Source organism: Mobula hypostoma, chromosome 6 (genome assembly GCF_963921235.1).
Source record: "Mobula hypostoma chromosome 6, sMobHyp1.1, whole genome shotgun sequence".
Lineage (NCBI taxonomy): Eukaryota > Metazoa > Chordata > Chondrichthyes > Myliobatiformes > Myliobatidae > Mobula > Mobula hypostoma.
Window position 1 is genome coordinate 192,200,176 of NC_086102.1, and position 18,237 is coordinate 192,218,412.

The 18,237-nt window shown below is 43.5% G+C and overlaps 1 long non-coding RNA gene across 1 annotated transcript; it reads right to left on the reverse strand.

Moving 5' to 3' along the window:
• Positions 1 to 1,482: 1,482 nt before the first annotated feature.
• Positions 1,483 to 18,166, reverse strand: LOC134348703 (uncharacterized). The gene is made up of 3 exons (XR_010018479.1): positions 17,989 to 18,166; positions 6,209 to 6,315; positions 1,483 to 3,316 (listed from the first exon to the last, which is right to left on the reverse strand). It is a non-coding gene; the product is annotated as an uncharacterized LOC134348703 (long non-coding RNA).
• Between the last annotated feature and the right edge of the window lie 71 nt (positions 18,167 to 18,237).

Sequence of the window (18,237 nt, forward strand, 5' to 3'; positions counted from 1 at the left end):
CTATCACAGTTATTATTCTATAGATTTATTGAGTATACTCACAAGAAAATGAATCTCAGTGTTGTATATGGTGACGTACATGTAGTTTGATAATAACTTTGAACAATGGGAGAAAGATGGGATTAAATAGTTTGGGGGCTAGGACACTCCCTTGAGAAAAGCATACAGCAATGACCTATAGTTTTGTGTGATCATGATTGATTCCAATCGTAAGATCATACGATATAAGAGCAGAAACAGGCCATTCGGCCCATCAAGTCTGCTCCACCATTCAATCATGAGCTGATCCAATTCTTCCAGTCATCCCCACTCCCCTGCTTTCTCCCCATACCCTTTGATGCCCTGGCTAATCAAGAACCTATCTATCTCTGTCTTAATACACCTAATGCCTTGGCCTCCACAGCCGTTCGTGGCAACAAGTTCCACAGATTTACCACCCTTTGACTAAAGTGATTTCTCCATATCTCAGTTCAAAAAGGACGTCTTATCAATCTTGAAGTCTTGCCCTCTTGTCCTTGAATCCCCTACCGTGGGAGACAACTTTGCCATCTGTTCAGGCCTTTTAACATTCAGAATGTTTCTATGAGATGCCCCCTCATTCTCCTGAACTCCAGGGAATACAGCCCAAGAGCTGCCAGACGTTCCTCATATGGTAACCCTTTCATTCCTGGAATCATTTTGGTGAATCTTCTCTAAACCCTCTCCAATGTCAGTATATCCTTTCTAAAATAAGGAGCCCAAAACTGCACACAGTACTCCAAGTGTGGTCTCAGGAGTGCCTTACAAAGCCTCAACATCACATCCCTGCAGCTATATTCTTTATGTCTAGAAGTGAATGCCAGCATTGCATTCACCTTCTTCACAACTGACTCAAACTGGAGGTTAACCTTTAGGGTATCTTGCACAAGGACTCCCAAGTCCCTTTGCAGCTCTGTATTTTGAATTCTCTTCCCATTTTAGACTACATCCACACTAGACTGGATAATTTTGAAAACACCGATTTCACATAAAAACGACAGGCGTCCACACTAGGCATTTTTAAAAATACCTCTGTCCACATTAAAACGGATACTTGGGCGAATCTCCTCCTACTGGGCATGTGCAGGACACATCTACAGAAAACAAGCGAAGAGGAAACGGTATACTTGGTGCGCATTTGTCTAGTTACAGACTAGAAAAACTTAAAAGGAAATTGCCAAACGAAAGACTTGGTGCGGGTTTGTCCAGAAACATTTCCTACAGACATTGTCTCTTCACTGATGAAAGGGACAACAGCTACAACTAAATGCAATAAGGCTTGTTACTGGGCAAAAGTGAAATTTGCTATTACCTCAGTTGTTTGCCTTTACTTTTGCCATGTCTTTGTGTATTATTTTGCTGTATTTAACATGTGCAATAAAACGAGTTACTGGGCAAAAGTGACAATTGCATCTATTGAATGTTTGCACAAGCAATACATTAATAAAACACCTTGTTAAACATATCTGCATCAGTGTTATCTTGTATTTACATACAATGTTACATCAGGCTGTTACATATCTGTTGTCAGATATTGTTGTGGGGGTGTTGGAGGTTGCGTTCAGGAAAACAATGAAATGCCGTGCTGCCGCCACCATTTGTTCCGGCACGTCATGACAGCAGCTTTAAAAATAGCCACTTACCCCGTACACACTACGCCAGACATTAGGCGTTTTCAGATTTATTCACTCTGGAGAGCATTTCTGAAAATCTCCGTTTTCGGGGGAGGAAAATGCCATTTTCAGTGTAGACAGAGGGTCAAAATGAAGAGAAAAAGCTTCGGTTACGGATTTATCCAGTCTAGTGTGGATGTAGCCTAAATAATAGTCTGCCTGTTTATTTCTTCCACCAAAGTGCATGACCATACACTTTCCAATGTTGTAGCGTGGATGAAATTACCGGAGAGACAGAGTCACTGGTAGATACAAAGCAGCTTCTTTATCCGACACAGCAAGGTACAGCAGGCATCTCGAGACGTTTTCCGCAGAAAGGTCTGCTAGCTAAATGTGGGCTTGATATTTATATGCTAAACACAAAGGCAATCGCTACTTAAAAGTTATAGACAATACTTAGACAATGCTTCCTTTTGAAGCTACATACAAACATCACACCTTTGGATTTCATCCTTTCCTTCTGACGCCAACATGTCTGGGTTGGTATCCACAGCCTTTAGCAATGCAAGTTAAGTCTACAATACATTTATTTGGCATTTCCCATGCTAACATAGAAGACAATTAATATTTATAATGAAGAGGTGATACTGCCTTCGAAACTACAGCAGCAGGTCAAACTACCAGAAGCATCTGGTATTCACACCTTTTAGGAAGCCCATTGTGGTGGACTCAATCCACAGTCCTTTGCCAAACAGTTAAAATAGAAGTCTGGTGGCCAAAGTCATTTAAGTGTAAACAAATCATCTACCCCAAAAAATTTCACTCTAACACCAACATTGTATTTCATTTGCTGCTACTTTGCCCATTCTCCTAAACTAGTCCCTCCTCTTGGCCCTCCTGGACAAATTAAATTTGTATCAGGAAAGGCCAACCTAAGAGGATCTGCTCAAATAGGGCAGCAAAAATATTACCCCCCAATTTAATGTACCTCGATATCTATCCTAGCATTACCTACCAAATGTTAAGCAGAGAGGCTGTTCCAAGTCTTTAGGAATGCAGCTCCTTTTGTGTGCCTGCAGGCTGACTGCATCTTAATTACATTCTTTTGTCTTCAGCCCTTTATTCTCTGGTCGCTGAAACTCTCCTTCCAGGAGCACCCACAGGCTCTCTCATCGATGTACAGGAAGGTGGTTGGGTGGCCTCTACGTAAACGTCTGCAAGGACCTCTCCCCGGTGGCACCCCCTTACGATCTGTTCCGTTGATCACTACCTCAACTGCTGGAAAGGGTACAGCTCCTCAGACTGGGGTGACTGCTTTCAGATGCCGTGTGCAGTCTGAAATGCCATCAAAGTGGTGGAACTTGCCATCTCTACTTTAACTCAAAAATCCCTCCCCATCTATTTCCCAAATAATTTTCTATACTATGCTATAAAATTAATCATCTACCTTCAGCAACCAGCCTTCTTTACACAGTACCATCGTCATCACACTTTAGCAGGCTATTCATGGTTTTTCCAACACATTCTCAGTGTCTTCTGCCACACTCTCAATGTTTTCTGCCCTTGCGTTTTCTCCGGGTATGTTTTCATCAGCTGTGGTCAGGTCTGGCATAGCCAGCTGGTGTTCCTCTCTTAGGTTCTCTGTAATTACATGGTTACTGGGTACACTTGGGTCCCCAATCCGTCTGTGGGAGCAACAAGAGGGAGAGTTGTATGCTTTAACCTGTGTCCAGTGTTTCCACTGACTGCCTCGCCGAGTCTGCACACAGACACACGTATCATTCGTTAAGAGTACCGTCTGTGGTACTATCCACCTGGGGGCAAACCCTGGCCTTTCTAGCAGCACCCTCACCATAACTTGGTTGCCGGTCTGTGGAAGGGCTATCCCCTTTCCCTCTGGCTCTTTCAGATCAGCGATTCGCTGCTGTTGTTTCACTCGGTCCTTTAATACTTTAAGTTGGCAGTAGCTTTTCCCCCTGCTTTTTGGCAGGGGTCCTGTGAAGTCTATCTAGATGTTTTCCCAGGGTCCCCTCGGCCGAGGCTGATTTGCCAGCTGTAGCTTTCTGCCCTTACCAGGGCTATGCTGGGCACAAATGATACAACGGCGGCAGAATTTCTCAACATCCCCACCCATCCCTGGCCACCACTCGTCCTGCCAGAGGGTTGTGATCATGCTCTGCCTTCCCTAATGCATCGCCCCATGATATAACTTCAGTAGTATTTGCCTAATATATGGTGGGGCCACTGCGACTCTTTCTTCCCCGTGTGTCCAGCTCCCGCCTGGTCCCTCCTTTCCTCCTCCATTTTTCCTTCTCTTCTGCCTCTACCTCTTCACATAATTTTACTAAGCTGGCTTCTGTCGTTTCCTCCTGCACACTGGCAATTTCAATTGCCTCTTGTTCCTCTCTTGCCTTATCCGCAGTAATGTTTGCCCTAGGAGGAACTGGGAAAACTTTATGTTCTGGAATGGCCGCAGTCTCTCTGAGTACCTCCTGGGGTTTTTGTTCCTTCACTATACCCTGAACAGCGGACAGTGTGTCAGTTTGTATAGGGTCCTGCTTCAGGGGTTTATACAGACCCTCCTCTATTTTAACTGGGTCTATCTCTACCTGCTCACAATCTTGCTTGTCTCTAGCCCACACAGCTGGGAACTGCTGACAAGGTAACTGATAGACACCATCCTGGCTCCAGTCTCTAATGATCGGGACAGCTGCGCCTATGCTAGCCAGGCCGTGTATTCTGTTGGTTGTACGCGTTCGCTGTCCCTGACTCTTCCATATTATTTCTTCTTTTCCTGAATTTATAACAGCTCCTGCTTCCCTTAGGACATCTACTCCAACGATCGTGCCCTCATTATTTGGACATACCCAGAAATACACTGGAAGTTGCACTCCCCCGATTTCTAGTATTTGCTTCTCACTTCTTTCTGCTTTTACTGTTTTCCCTCCTACACCCCTGATATAACTGGCCTGTCCGGTTGTTGGTAAGGGTAAGTCTGTTATCGATATCGATGCCCGTGTCCACTAACATATCGCATTGCCGTCCCCCTAACAATGCCGTTGTGTACATCCATGAGTCATCAGAGCTGGCCGTGGAGCCAGCTGCCACATCCTTTTCTGCCTTAACAGGCGCTGTCACTAACTCTTTGATCTGATCGACAGTCAGACTGGTTTCTGATGGGGTGAGTGACTGGGTGTCTGCCGTGGCCTTCGCCTGGGTTTCCCCCCTCCCTTTTGGACACTGTCTCCAGCCATGTCCCGATAGGCCACAGCTGTAGCATATCAACTCCTTCACTGCCTTGTACCTGGTCTGGCAGTCCTTTGCTTGGTGCCCTGGCTGCTGGCAAGCAAAACGAACTATCTGGGACATCACAGCAGCCGCATCCACTATACCCACTTTACGATTTCTCTTGCCTTTTCTATGGTCTATCTCACTGGCCCATGAAACTATCTCAGAGTAGTTGGACCCTACCGTTATGCCTAAATCTAAAACTTCCTGGTGGGCTGAGCTCAGGCCTTCCTTCAGCATTTTTAAGGAATATAGGGTCGTCCCTCCCTGGGTTATCCAATCCGGAATACTCCTCGTACACTCGGTATTTACGTTCTGCGTAATCCATTGCTGCCTCGTCAGCCTTTTGAATCACTGCCATTATCATTCCCCAGCTACTCTCGCCTCCCCCCAGCCGCTGCCTCACTTCCCCTTTAAAAGAGCGATATCTTTCTTCATTACTGGCGCTCCCGGTAGTTGTCCATGTACCACCCCGCACCCCCGGGCCATACTGTCCCACATATTCCTCGGGCACTTGGCTTTCACTAAAACATGTATTTCTTTAGGGTGCATCTGGTGAATTTCAACCAGTTCCTCGAGTTTGCGCCAGAATTCTGAATTCCCACAGGCGACTTTAAGTGAGGGCAACTTGGACAAAATGCTCTGTTTCTCCCTGGGGGTGAAGGGCTTATGAATAGTCGTAATCAAGGTCAAGGGCTGGCTCAGATCATTAGGGTTCTCAACCTGACGTTGCCTGACTTCAATAGGTGCCACACACATCAAAGTTGTTGGTGAATGCAGCAGGCCAGGCAGCAACTTTGATGTGTGTTGCTTGAATTTCCAGCATCTGCAGAATTCCTGGTGTCTGCGTTTTGAATAGGTGCTATTCTGGTTGATCTCTCTGGGTAAAACCTCTCCCTGAGATATGCCCACACTACACAAAATATAAAACAGTGGAGTATGTATTCCACAATCTACCAATTTTGAGTACCTGAACTCATGATGCCTGCTGTATTCCTTTGCATCACATTTGCAAATACATACACTAAAATGCAGCTCCCCGAATGAGTACACACGCCCCTAAGCTGGCATCTCGAACCATACCTTTGGTTACCACCTTTCGCAACTGGTGGTCCAACTCTCACCAAGTTAACATGTGAAGATTCCTCACTTACATAAACACACATGCACATGCACACACTACTTTTATACCTACCATTTCAGCTCTCCACATTCGTGATTACCTCGTGACCCGTGCACCACCGACCGAACAGATCCAAGTGTGAGTGTTATTTTAGAAAAATACTCACCAACTTAAGACTGCTAGGAACGCTGGCCACACGACAGGTCACGAAGGCATCCCACTCCTGACACCAAATGTTGTAGCGTGGATGAAATTACCGGAGAGACAGAGTCACTGGTAGATACAAAGCAGCTTCTTTATTCGACATAACAGGTACAGTAGGCATCTTACGGACGGAGACGCTTTCATAGTCATAGTCATACTTTATTAATCCTGGGGGAAATTGGTTTTTGTTACAGTTGCTCCATAAATAATAAATAGTAATAGAACCATAAATAGTTAAATAGTAATATGTAAATTATGCCAGTAAATTATGAAATAAGTCCAGGACCAGCCTATTGGCTCAGGGTGTCTGACCCTCCAAGGGAGGAGTTGTAAAGTTTGATGGCCACAGGCAGGAATGACTTCCTATGACGCTCTGTGCTGCATCTCGGTGGAATGAGTCTGAGTCTCTGGCTGAATGTACTCCCGTGCCCACCCAGTACATTTCCACAGAAAGGTCTGTTAGCTCAATGTGGGCTCGATATTTATATGCTAAACACAAAGGCAATCGCTACTTAAAAGTTATAGACAATGCTTCCTATTGAAGCTACATACAAAATATCAGACCATCCTTTACTCCTGACGCCAACATATCTGGGTTGGTATCCACAGCCTTTAGAAATGTAAGTTAAGTCTACGATACATTTATTTGGCATTTCCCGTGCTAACATAGAAGACAATTAATATTTATAATGTATAGTTGATACTGCCTTCGAAACTACAGCATCAGGTCAAACTACCAGAAGCATCTGGTATTCACACCTTTTAGGAAGCCCATTGTGGTGGACTCAATCCACAGTCCTTTGTCAAACAGTTAAAATAGAAGTCTGGTGGCCAAAGTCATTTAAGTGTTAACAAATCATCTACCCAAAAAAACTTCACTCTAACACCAACATTGTATTTCATTTGCTACTTCTTTGCCCATTCTCCTAAACTATCTAAGTCTTTCTGCAGGCTCTCTGTTTCCTCAACACTACCCGTTCCTCCACCTATCTTTGTACCATCGCAAATTTAGCCACAAATCCATTAATACTGTAGTCCAAATCATTGACATACATCGTAAAAAGCAGCGGTCCCAACACCGACTCCCGTGGAACTCCACTGGTAACCAGCAGCGAGAGAGAATAGGATCCCTTTATTCACACTCTCTGTTTTCTGCCGACCAGCCAATGCTCCACCCATGCTAGGAACTTCCCTGTGATTCCACGGGCTCTTATCTTGCTAAGCAGCCTCATGTGTGGCACCTTGTCAAAGGCCTTCCGAAAATCCAACTACACCACGTCTACTGCATCTCCTTTGTCTACCCTGCTTGTAATTTCCTCAAAGAATTGCAGTAGATTTGTCAGGCAGGATTTTCCTTTCAGGAAACCATGCAGGCTTTGACCTATCTTGTCATGTGCCTCCAGGTACTCCATAATGTCATCCCTAACAATCGATTCCAACAACTTCCCAAACACTGATGTCAGGCTAACAGGTCTATAGTTTCCTTTCTGCTGCCTCCTACCCTTCTTAAATAGCAGAGTAATATTTGCAAATTTCCAGTCATCCGATTCTTGAAAGATCACAAGATCACAAGACAAAGGAGAAGAAATAGGCCATTCGGCACATTGAGTCTGCTCCACAGCTCCCCCATGAGCTAAACTATTCACCCATCTAGTTCCAATTTCCGGCTTTTTCCCCATATCCCTTGATACCCTGACTAATTAGATACCTGTCAATCTCCTCCTTAAACACCCTCAATGATCGGGTCTCCACAGCCATATGTGGCAACGAATTCCACAAATCCACGACCCTCTGGCTAAAAAAATTTCTCCTCATCTCTGTTTTAACTGGGTACCCTCTAATTCTAAGACTATGGCCTCTTGTCCTGGACTCACCCACCCAGGGAAACAACCTTTCCACATCTACTCTGTCCAACCCTTTCAACATTCGAAACGTTTCTATGAGATCCCCTCTCATTCTTCTATACTCTAATGAATACAATCCAAGAGCCGACAGACGCTCCTCATATGTTAGCCCCTGCATTCCAGGAATCATCCTCGTAAATCTTCTCTGAACTCTCTCCAACATCAGTATATCCTTTCTAAGACAGGGGGCCCAAAACTGCACACAGTATTCCAAATGAGGTCTCACTAATGCCCCATAAAGCCTCATCAACACCTCCTTACTCCTATACACTATTCCTCTTGAAATGAATGCCAACATAGCATTCGCTTTCCTTACCGCCAATCCAACTTGGTGGTTAACCTTTAGGGTATCCTGCACGAGGACCCCCACAAGTCCCTTTGCACTTCCGATTTTTGAATTTTCTCCCCATCTAAATAATAATCTGCCCCATTATTTCTTCTTCCGAAATGTACAACCGTACATTTGTCAATGTTGTTTCTCATCTGCCATTTCTTTGCCCACTCTCCTAAACTGACTAAGTCTCTCTGCAACCTTTCCATTTCTTCAACATTTCCTGCTCCTCCACCTATCTTGGTGTCATCCGCAAACTTGGCCACAAAACCATTTAATCCATAATCCAAATCATCGATATACATCGTAAAAAGCGGCCCCAACACCAACCTCTGCGGAACACCACTAGTAACCGGCAACCAATCAGAATAGGATCCCTTTATTCCCACCCTTTGCTTTCTGCCTATCAGCCAATGCTCCACCCATTTCAATATCTTTCCTATAATTCCATGGGCTCTCATCTTATTTAGCAGCCTCATATGCGGCACTTTATCGAAGGCCTTTTGAAAATCCAAATACACAACATCCACAGCCTCTCCCTTGTCAATCTTATTCGAGATTACCTCAAAAAATTCCAATAAGTTGGTAAGGCAGGATCTTCCCTTCATGAAACCATGCTGGCTTCGGCCTACCTTGTCATGCACCTCGAGGTATTTCATAACCTCGTCCTTGAGGATTGACTCCAATATCTTTCCAACCACCGATGTCAGACTAATAGGTCTGTAATTTTCTTTTTGCTGCCTCCTTCCTTTCTTAAATAGCGGAACTACATTTGCGACCTTCCAGTCCTCCGGAACCATGCCAGAGTCTATTGATTGCTGGAAGATCATTTCCAATGCTTCCACAATCTCCAAAGCCACCTCCCTCAGAACCCTTGGGTGCACCTCATCCGGGCCAGGAGACTTATCTATTCTTAGTCCACTTAGCTTCCCAAGCACTTTCTCTCTAGTTATCTTGACTGTACCTAATTCTATTCCCCGATACCTCTGGCTATCAGGTATGTTGCTCATGTCTTCCACTGTGAAGACTGATGCAAAATACTCATTCAGTTCCTCCGCCATCTCTTTGTTATCCATTATAATTACTCCAGCATCATTTTCAATCGGTCCCATATCTACCCTTGTCACTCTTTTACTCTTCATATATTTAAAAAAACTCTTAGTATCCTTTTTTATGTTAATCGCCAACTTCCTTTCATAATTCATCTTTTCTTTCCTAATGACTTTCTTAGTTTCTTTCTGTAAGTTTTTAAAGGTCTTCCAGTCCTCATTTTTCTCACTAATTTTTGCTTCCTCGTACGCCGTTTCTTTTGCTTTTATTTTTGCCTTAACCTCTCTCGTTAGCCACATTTGTGTCATTTTTCCATTCATGATTTTCTTTTTTCTTGGAATATATTTTTCTTGCATTTTCCTTATTTCTTGTAGGAATTTCATCCAATTCTGCTCTGCCGTCCCTCCATTTAGCTTACTTTTCCAATTGACTTGGGCCAGTTCCTCTCTCATACCACTGTAATTTCCCCTGTTCCACTGAAATATCGATACACCTGATACCAGCTTCTCCTTTTCAAAATTGAAACTGAACTCAATCATATTATGATCACTACTTCCAAGAGGTTCCTTTATCTCCAGCTCCCTAATCGCCTCAGGTTCGTTACACAGCACCAATCCAAAACAGCCGGTCCCCTGGTGGGCTTCTGGACAAGTTGCTCCAAAAAGCCATCCTGTAGGTATTCTACAAACGCCCTCTCCTGAGATCCATTACCTTCCCGACTTTCCCAATCCACTTTCTTTTTTTTTAATTTTATTTTTATTTGGATAAGGAATTCACAAATATCATGTACTTTTTTCACACATATAACCTTTTCCATTTTTTTATATGTATAAAATTATAATTATTTATACATTCTTAAGTACACATTGAGATGATATAAAAGGAAATTAGACACTTAAATAGATAATTATGTACTGTGGTAATTCTAATCTATTAGGCTAAGTAATGGTATTAGTTAAGAAAAATAGTAATAATAGTTTCCATATAACTCTTCTGGACCATTTCCACTGGTCCAAAATGTTGTATGTAAGCCTATGTAACAACCATTGTAGGTGTTTATATCCTAATTTGTTCATGCTTGCTCCTGCCCGCAGACATAATTATCCAATCCCTATGTACTTATTTACTTAATTTTTTCATTTTTTATCCCTTTCCCAAATCTTTCCCTTTACTTGTGTTAATTCTCTATTTTCCAAAAGAAAACAAAAAAAAAGACATTTGGACTAGGGGTGCTTACGTTAGCAATATTACTGTGTTGATGAGAAGAGCAGTATAAATCATTAGGAGAGTCATCTAAAGTCTGCTCGCATTGGGGTTATATATTCAATCCATTTATTCCAGATTTGATCAAATTTTTCTTTTTGAATTCTCAGGGAGTAAGTCAACTTTTCCATTTTAAATATTTCCAAGATAATTTCGTGCCAATCTTCTAATGTAGGTGGTATTGGATTTAGCCACTTTCTAGTGATTGATTTCTTACTTGCCGCTAAGAGGGCCTGCAGCAACTTTATATCTTCCTTCTGTTCAAGAAACAATACATGCCCCAAATAGAGCGTCTCTAAGTTCAGAGGTATCTGGGACCTAAGTACCTTAACTAATGTTCTATGAATACCTTCCCAATATAGACTTAATTTAGGGCAATCCCAGAAAATATGAAAATGATTTGCCTCCTTGGAGCCGCACCTTCTCCAACACGTCACGTTTGTATCTTTATATTTTTCCTGATATGGGGTCTTGAAGTATCTTATAATGTTTTTCCAACAATGTTCTCTCCAAGTCAAAGAATTAGTCGAGGACCATTGAAAGCTGCAGATTTTCCCCCAAGTCTCCTCTGAAATTACCAACCCCACTTCTTTCTCCCACTTCTCTTTAATATACAGCGTATTTACATTTTTAGCATGGGAGAGTACATTTATATAATCGAGAAACTGATTTACTAGGTATTGAACTGCAAGCCAAATTCAGAATCTTGAAAAATTCTAATTCTACTGTTGATAGGTCTATATATCTACAACTCTGGTTAACATAGTTTCGTACTTGAAGGTACCTAAAAAAGTCATTGTGTTCTAGGCCATGTTTGTCCTGCAGGATTTGGAAACTTTGTAAAACTCTTTTATCTATAAATGAGAGGTAGGTTGTAAGACCTTTCTTTATCCATAGCTCAAATCTTTTATCTCCTCTGTTGGGAAGGAATTCGGTATCATATGCACACCATCTAAAGAGTTTTAACATGTTATTAGTTCCACATGAATTAACCACCTTCTGCCATACTTTTAATGTAAGATTTATCCAACTGTTTTTAAATTTTTCCAACTGGGCCATCAATCCTTTGTTAGCTATTGAGGCCTGTAGAGGAAAACTGTCAACTAATCCAAATTCTATTTCCTTCCATAATTCTACCCATAAGGATTCTACCTCTTCTGATCCTATGTCCCTTCTTTCTATTGATGTGATATCGTTAGTTACCATCAGGGCCACGCCACCCCCTTTACCTACCTTCCTGTACACTGTGTATCCTGGGATATTCAGCTCCCAATCACATCCATCATTCAGCCATGACTCGGTTATGGCCACAATGTCATACCTTTTAACCTGCAGCTGTGGAGCAAGGTCATCCACCTTATTTCTAATGCTGCGTGCATTTAAGTACAGTACATTTAGATCGGTACCTGTTGCCACTTGTGCTATATTTCTATTTTGCAGCAAATTATCCTGTATATTCACCGGCCCATCCTTCTTACCATCTTTGCTGCACAGTATTTTTGACTTATTTCCATTTTCCTCTTCCTCGATCCTAACACCTTGGTTTCCTTCCCCTTGCCAACTTAGTGTAAACCCTCCCTAACAGCTATATTAAACAATCCCGCCAGGATATTATTACCTTTTGAGTTCAGGTGTAATCCACCTTTTTTGTACAAGTCATACCTTCCCCAAAATAGATCCCAATGATTCAAGAATTTGAAACCCTGCCCCCTGTACCAGTTACTTAGCCACACATTCATCCGCTTAATTTTGCTATTCTTACCATCATTAGCATGCAGCTCAGGCAGCAATCCTGATATTATTACTCTGATCATTGTCAATGCCTCTGCAATCTCTCCAGCTACTTCCTTCAGAACCTGAGGGTGCATTCCTTCAGGTCCAGGTCCACCCTCAGACCATTAAGCTTCATGAGCACCTTCTCAGTCATAATTCTCACTGCACATACTTCACTTCCCTGACACTCTTGAATGTCCGGTATACTGCAGATGTCTTCCACTGTGAAGACTGATGCAAAATACGCATTCAGTCCTTCTCCATCATTTGCCTTGATTTCGTAGATCTCAGTGTTATTGGGGCTCACTGCTGACATTGCCTTAATGTTCTTTCTTAGAACTCTTAAGCATCTGTCACCACCGTTCCCCCAACCCAATATGGTTTCATATGACATTTTTGACTGCAAGAATTAACCACCTGTATTTGTGTCCCACTCTACCTCTCCCGACCCTCCCAACCAGCTTGATCTGCAAGTCATCCTTCACCCTTATTCTTTTTTTGTGTGCAAATTTAATAAATCGAGAGAATAATATTCCCCAGTCTGCTCCACGAGGCGAGGGAAGAGATTGCTGAGCCTCTGGCTAGGATCTTTATGTTCTCGTTGTCTACGGGAATGGTACCGGAGGATTGGAGGGAGGTGAATGTTGTCCCCTTGTTCAAAAAAGGTAGTAGGGATAGTCCGGATAATTATAGACCAGTGAGCCTTACGTCTGTGGTGAGAAAGCTGTTGGAAAAGATTCTTAGAGATGGGATCTCTGGGCATTTAGAGAATCATGGTCTGATCAGGGATAGTCAGCATGGCTTTGTGAAGGGCAGATCATGTCTAACAAGCCTGATAGAGTTCTTTGAGGAGGTGACCAGGCATATAGATGAGGGTAGTGCAGTGGATGTGATCTATATGGATTTTAGTAAGGCATTTGACAAGGTTCCACACGGTAGGCTTATTCAGAAAGTCAGAAGGCATGGTGATTCAGAATTGGCTTGCCTGCAGAAGGTGGTGGTGGAGGGAGTACATTCAGATTGGAGGGTTGTGACTAGTGGTGTCCCACAAGGATCAGTTCTGGGACCTCTACTTTTCGTGATTTTTATTAACGACCTGGATGTGGGGGTAGAAGGCTGGGTTGGCAAGTTTGCAGACGACACAAAGGTTGGTGGTATTGTAGATAGTGTAGAGGATTGTCGAAGATTGCAGAGAGACATTGATAGGTTGTAGAAGTGGGCTGAAAAGTGGCAGATGGAGTTCAACCCAGAGAAGTGTGAGGTGGTGCACTTTGGATGGATAAACTCCAAGGCAGAGTACAAAGTAAATGGCAGGATACGTGGTAGATTGGAGGAGCAGAGGCATCTCGGGGTACATGTCCACAAATCCCTGAAAGTTGCCTCACAGGTGGATAGGGTAGTTAAGAAAGCTTATGGGGTGTTAGCTTTCATAAGTCGAGGGATAGAGTTTAAGAGTCGCGAGGTAATGATACAGCTCTATTAAACTGTGGTTAGGCCACACTTGGAGTACTGTGTCCAGTTCTGGTCACCTCACTATAGGAAGGATGTGGAAGCATTGGAAAGGGTACAGAAGAGATTTACCAGGATGCTGCCTGATTTAGAGAGTATGGATTATGATCATTGATTAAGGGAGCTAGGACTTTACGCTTTGGAGAGAAGGAGGTTGAGAGGAGACACGATAGAGGTATACAAGATATTAAGAGGAATAGATAGAGTAGATAGCCAGCACCTGTTCCCCAGGGCACCACTGCTCAATACAAGAGGACATGGCTTTAAGGTAAGGGGTGGGAACTTCAAGGGAGATATTAGAGGAAGGATTTTTACTCAGAGAGTGGTTGGTGCTTGACAGGTATATGGAGGAATTTAAGGTGGGGGGTTATATGGGAGGCAGGGTTTGAGGATCAGCACAACAATGTGGGCTGAAGGGCCTGTACTGTGCTGTACTTCTCTATGTTCTATGTTCTAATAATAATTGTACACAGGATTTGTAAATTGTAAACATCAGGAACTGTAAACTGTAAACAAAATTGTCAAATGCAGATTGTAAATAAATAACAATAGAAAATGAGCATGAAGATAAAAGATAAAAGAGTATTTGCTTGAGTGTAGTTATCCTCTTTTTTTCAAGAGTCTGATGATTGAGGGGTAGTAAATATTCTTAACCCTGGTGGTGTGAGTCCTGAGGCTCTTGTACCTTCTACCTGATGGCAACAGCGAGAAAAGAGCATGTTCTGGGTGGTGAGGATCTTTCATGAGGGATGCTGCTTTTCTACAGCAATGTTTCATGTACATTTGCTCAGTGGTTCGGAGGGTTTTACTCATGATATACCGGGCCGAATCCTCTACCTTTTACACTTGAAGACATTGGTGCTCCCACACCAGGTTGTAGTGCAGCCAGTCAGCACACCTTACACCACACATCTATAAAAGTTGGTCAAGATTTTTGACGACATGCCGAATCTCCACAGACTCCTGAGGAAGGAGAGGTGCTGTTGTGCTTTCTTCACAATTCTGTTTATATGATGGGTCCTCTGAGATAGTGACACCCAGGAAGTTAAAGTTACTAACCCTCTCCACCTCTGATCACTGACTCATAGACCTCTGGTTCCATCTCCTGAAGTCTACTATCGATTCTTTGGTCTTATTGACAATGAGTAAGAGGTTGTTGACATTATTGACACTGCATGAATTATACTGACGAGTTCTCTTCTTTACTCCCTGTGAGCTGAAATATTGACAATTGCTGTTGGGCCTGCTGAATTCCTCCAGCTTCAGAATCCACAATTTGCCAAATCATGTGTCACAATCTTCCACCTGTTTTTCCTTCCTTTAGATTTGTCACCCAGCTAGGGAGATAAACAGTTATTTTGGATTTTGCTTTGTGCAGTAAGACTGCTATGACTGATGATGTACTTGCCAAAGGGTCTTTGGAGTAGCGTAGCTACATGTACTGAGATTTTATTTCGAAAGTGCTGTGTCTTTAAGCTAGGGTCTAAAAATCTAAATAAAGAAAACCATAATTGTACGAAGACTGCTGGCTGTGGTTGGTCAGGGCTAATATAAACAAAAATCCAGATCGCAAAAGAAACCTATTCCATTACTGTGAGTTCAGCAGTGACAGGATATAAAAGGATCACCTGGGAGAATGAACACAAAGTACTTACTGAAGCATTGGGATCACCGAGTGTAAGAGAGGTAAAGCCTAAAGTCCCGTGTGTGACCAGGAGCACTGGCAGCGGCAGGATATAAATAGTAAACACAGCAGGAGTGGCCGTCTTGTGAAGGGCTGTGAGGTTAAACTCTGGACCTTGGTGAGCATCAGGATGTGGATGCACTCACAGTAGTGTGCATAGGATGTGGAAAAGGTGGAAAACAGGAAACACACACAAAATGCTGGAAGAACTCAGCAGGCCAGGCAGCATCTATGGAAAAAAAGTACCATTGATGTTTCAGACTGAGACCCTTCGGCAGGACTGGAGACAAAAAGATGAGTAGATTTAAAGGGTGGGGAGAAGGGAGAGAGAAACACAAGATGTTAGGTAAAACTTCTCTGATCCAACTTCTCATCCGTGCCGGGTCTTCACCATTCCCTCTGACTTTCCCTCTCTGTGGGGCAGACCATTCTGTCCTCAGTAAGGGCCTCACCTTTGTCCCCCTGCGCCCACACCTCAGTGAGTTCTGCGCCCACCACAACACTGTGCTTTTCTTCCGCCTCCTCCATCTCTGTGCCTACTCCTTTGACAAGGCTTCTCCACCCTGCACCGACCCCTTCTCCCATCTTCAACCCTCCTCCTCTTCCTGGACACCCCGCCTTGGTCACCTGCCTGCTCTGAGTCTTTTCACTGCCAATTGCTAATGGGACATCAGCAGTCTCGACTTCGCCCCTCCTCTCTCTAATTCCAACCTCACCCCTTCCAAAGGCTCTGCTCTCCACTCCCTCCGCACTAATCCTAACCTCACAATCAGACCCGCAGATAAGGGAGGTGCTGTAGTAGTCTGGCAGACTGACCTCTACCTTGCTGAGGTCCAGTGCCAACTCTCAGACACTTCCACATACTTACCCCTCGAACATGATCCCACTAAGGAATACCGGGCCATTGTCTCCCACAACATCACCAACCTTATTAACTCTGGGATCTCCCATCCTCCGCCACCGACCTCATAGTTCCCGCACCCCGGACCTCCCGTTTCTACTTGCTACCCAAGATCCACAAATCCGCTTGTCCATTGTTTCAGCTTGTTCATAGAACATAGAACAGTACAGCACAGTACAGGCCCTTCGGCCAACAATGTTGTGCTGACCCTTAAACCCTGCCTCCCGTATAACTCCCCACCTTAAATTCCTCCATATACCTGTCTAGTAGTCTTTTGAATTTCACTAGTGTATCTGCCTCCACCACTGACTCAGGCAGTGCATTCCACGCACCAACCACTCTCTGAGTAAAAAACCTTCCTCTAATATCCCCCTTGAACTTCCCACCCCTTGTTCGTGAAAGAGAGCGCAGGGATGCAGAAATGCTGAAGTGAAGAGTTATTTTTTGAAGGACTGGAGAGCATGGTCTCTCTTTGAGGGTTTTACTGTTGCTTGCCTGGTGGGTGGTGGGAATGCTGATGCGTTATGCTAGAATAGTTTGGGGGAGGTGAGGGGACAGTTGATGCTGCTTGTGGGTGGGAGGGGGCAGGGAGCTTTGGGGTTCATATGTCTTTCTTCTGTTATTCATTCCTTGGAGGTTTCTCTTCTATTCTGAGGATGTCTGTGGAGTAAGAATTTCAGATTGTATACTCTATACATTCTCTGATATTGAAAGGAATTATTAGCTATTGTATGGATAGAGTAAATAAAAGGAGGCTTTTTCCACTGAGGTTGGGTGGGACTACAACCAGAGGTTATGGGATAAGAGTAAAAAGTGAACTTAAAGGAAACATGAGGGGTAACTTCTTGACTCAGAGGGTCCTGAGAGTGTGGACTGAGCTGCCAGCACAGGAGGTGCATGCGATCTCGATTTTAACGTTTTAAAGAAGTTTAGATAGGTACATGGATAGTAAGGATATGGAGGGCTATGGTCCCAGTGCAGGTCAATGGGAGTAGGCAGTTTATATGGTTGTGGCATGGGCTAGATGGGCCAAAGGGCCTGTTTGTGTGCTGTCCTTCTCTATGACTCCAAAAGTACATTTTCCTATAATGGATAAGTAAGGGCGATGTACACAGGAAATGGATTTTTTTTTCTCTCTGATACCTGCAATGCCTGTTGGCTCCCGATGGTACAACAAGTGTTGGTACAGCTTTATCATTTTCCTTTATTGCAGCATAAGATCCAAATACACATCACACTTTAACATTACACACTTCCATCTATATATACCCCTATTAAATAGTAAAGGTATTTTAGTTAGACTACTGAATAGGTATCCTGAGTTTACCTTCCGTTGCAGATGCGTACCTCGCGAAGGGGAATTTGTTTCTTGAATTATCGCAGTCTATTACATACTTTAAACTGTTATTTTTAAAAACGGAACGCAAAAATATATCTGAATAAAACACAGGATGATGAAATGTTTTCTGTGGATGACGAGGCCTGGTTGCTGAGCCTCACTTCGGTCTTCAGTACATCGCGCAACGACAAATCCCAACATGCCCTGCAAAGTGACCCGCCCATGATCCGGGACGTG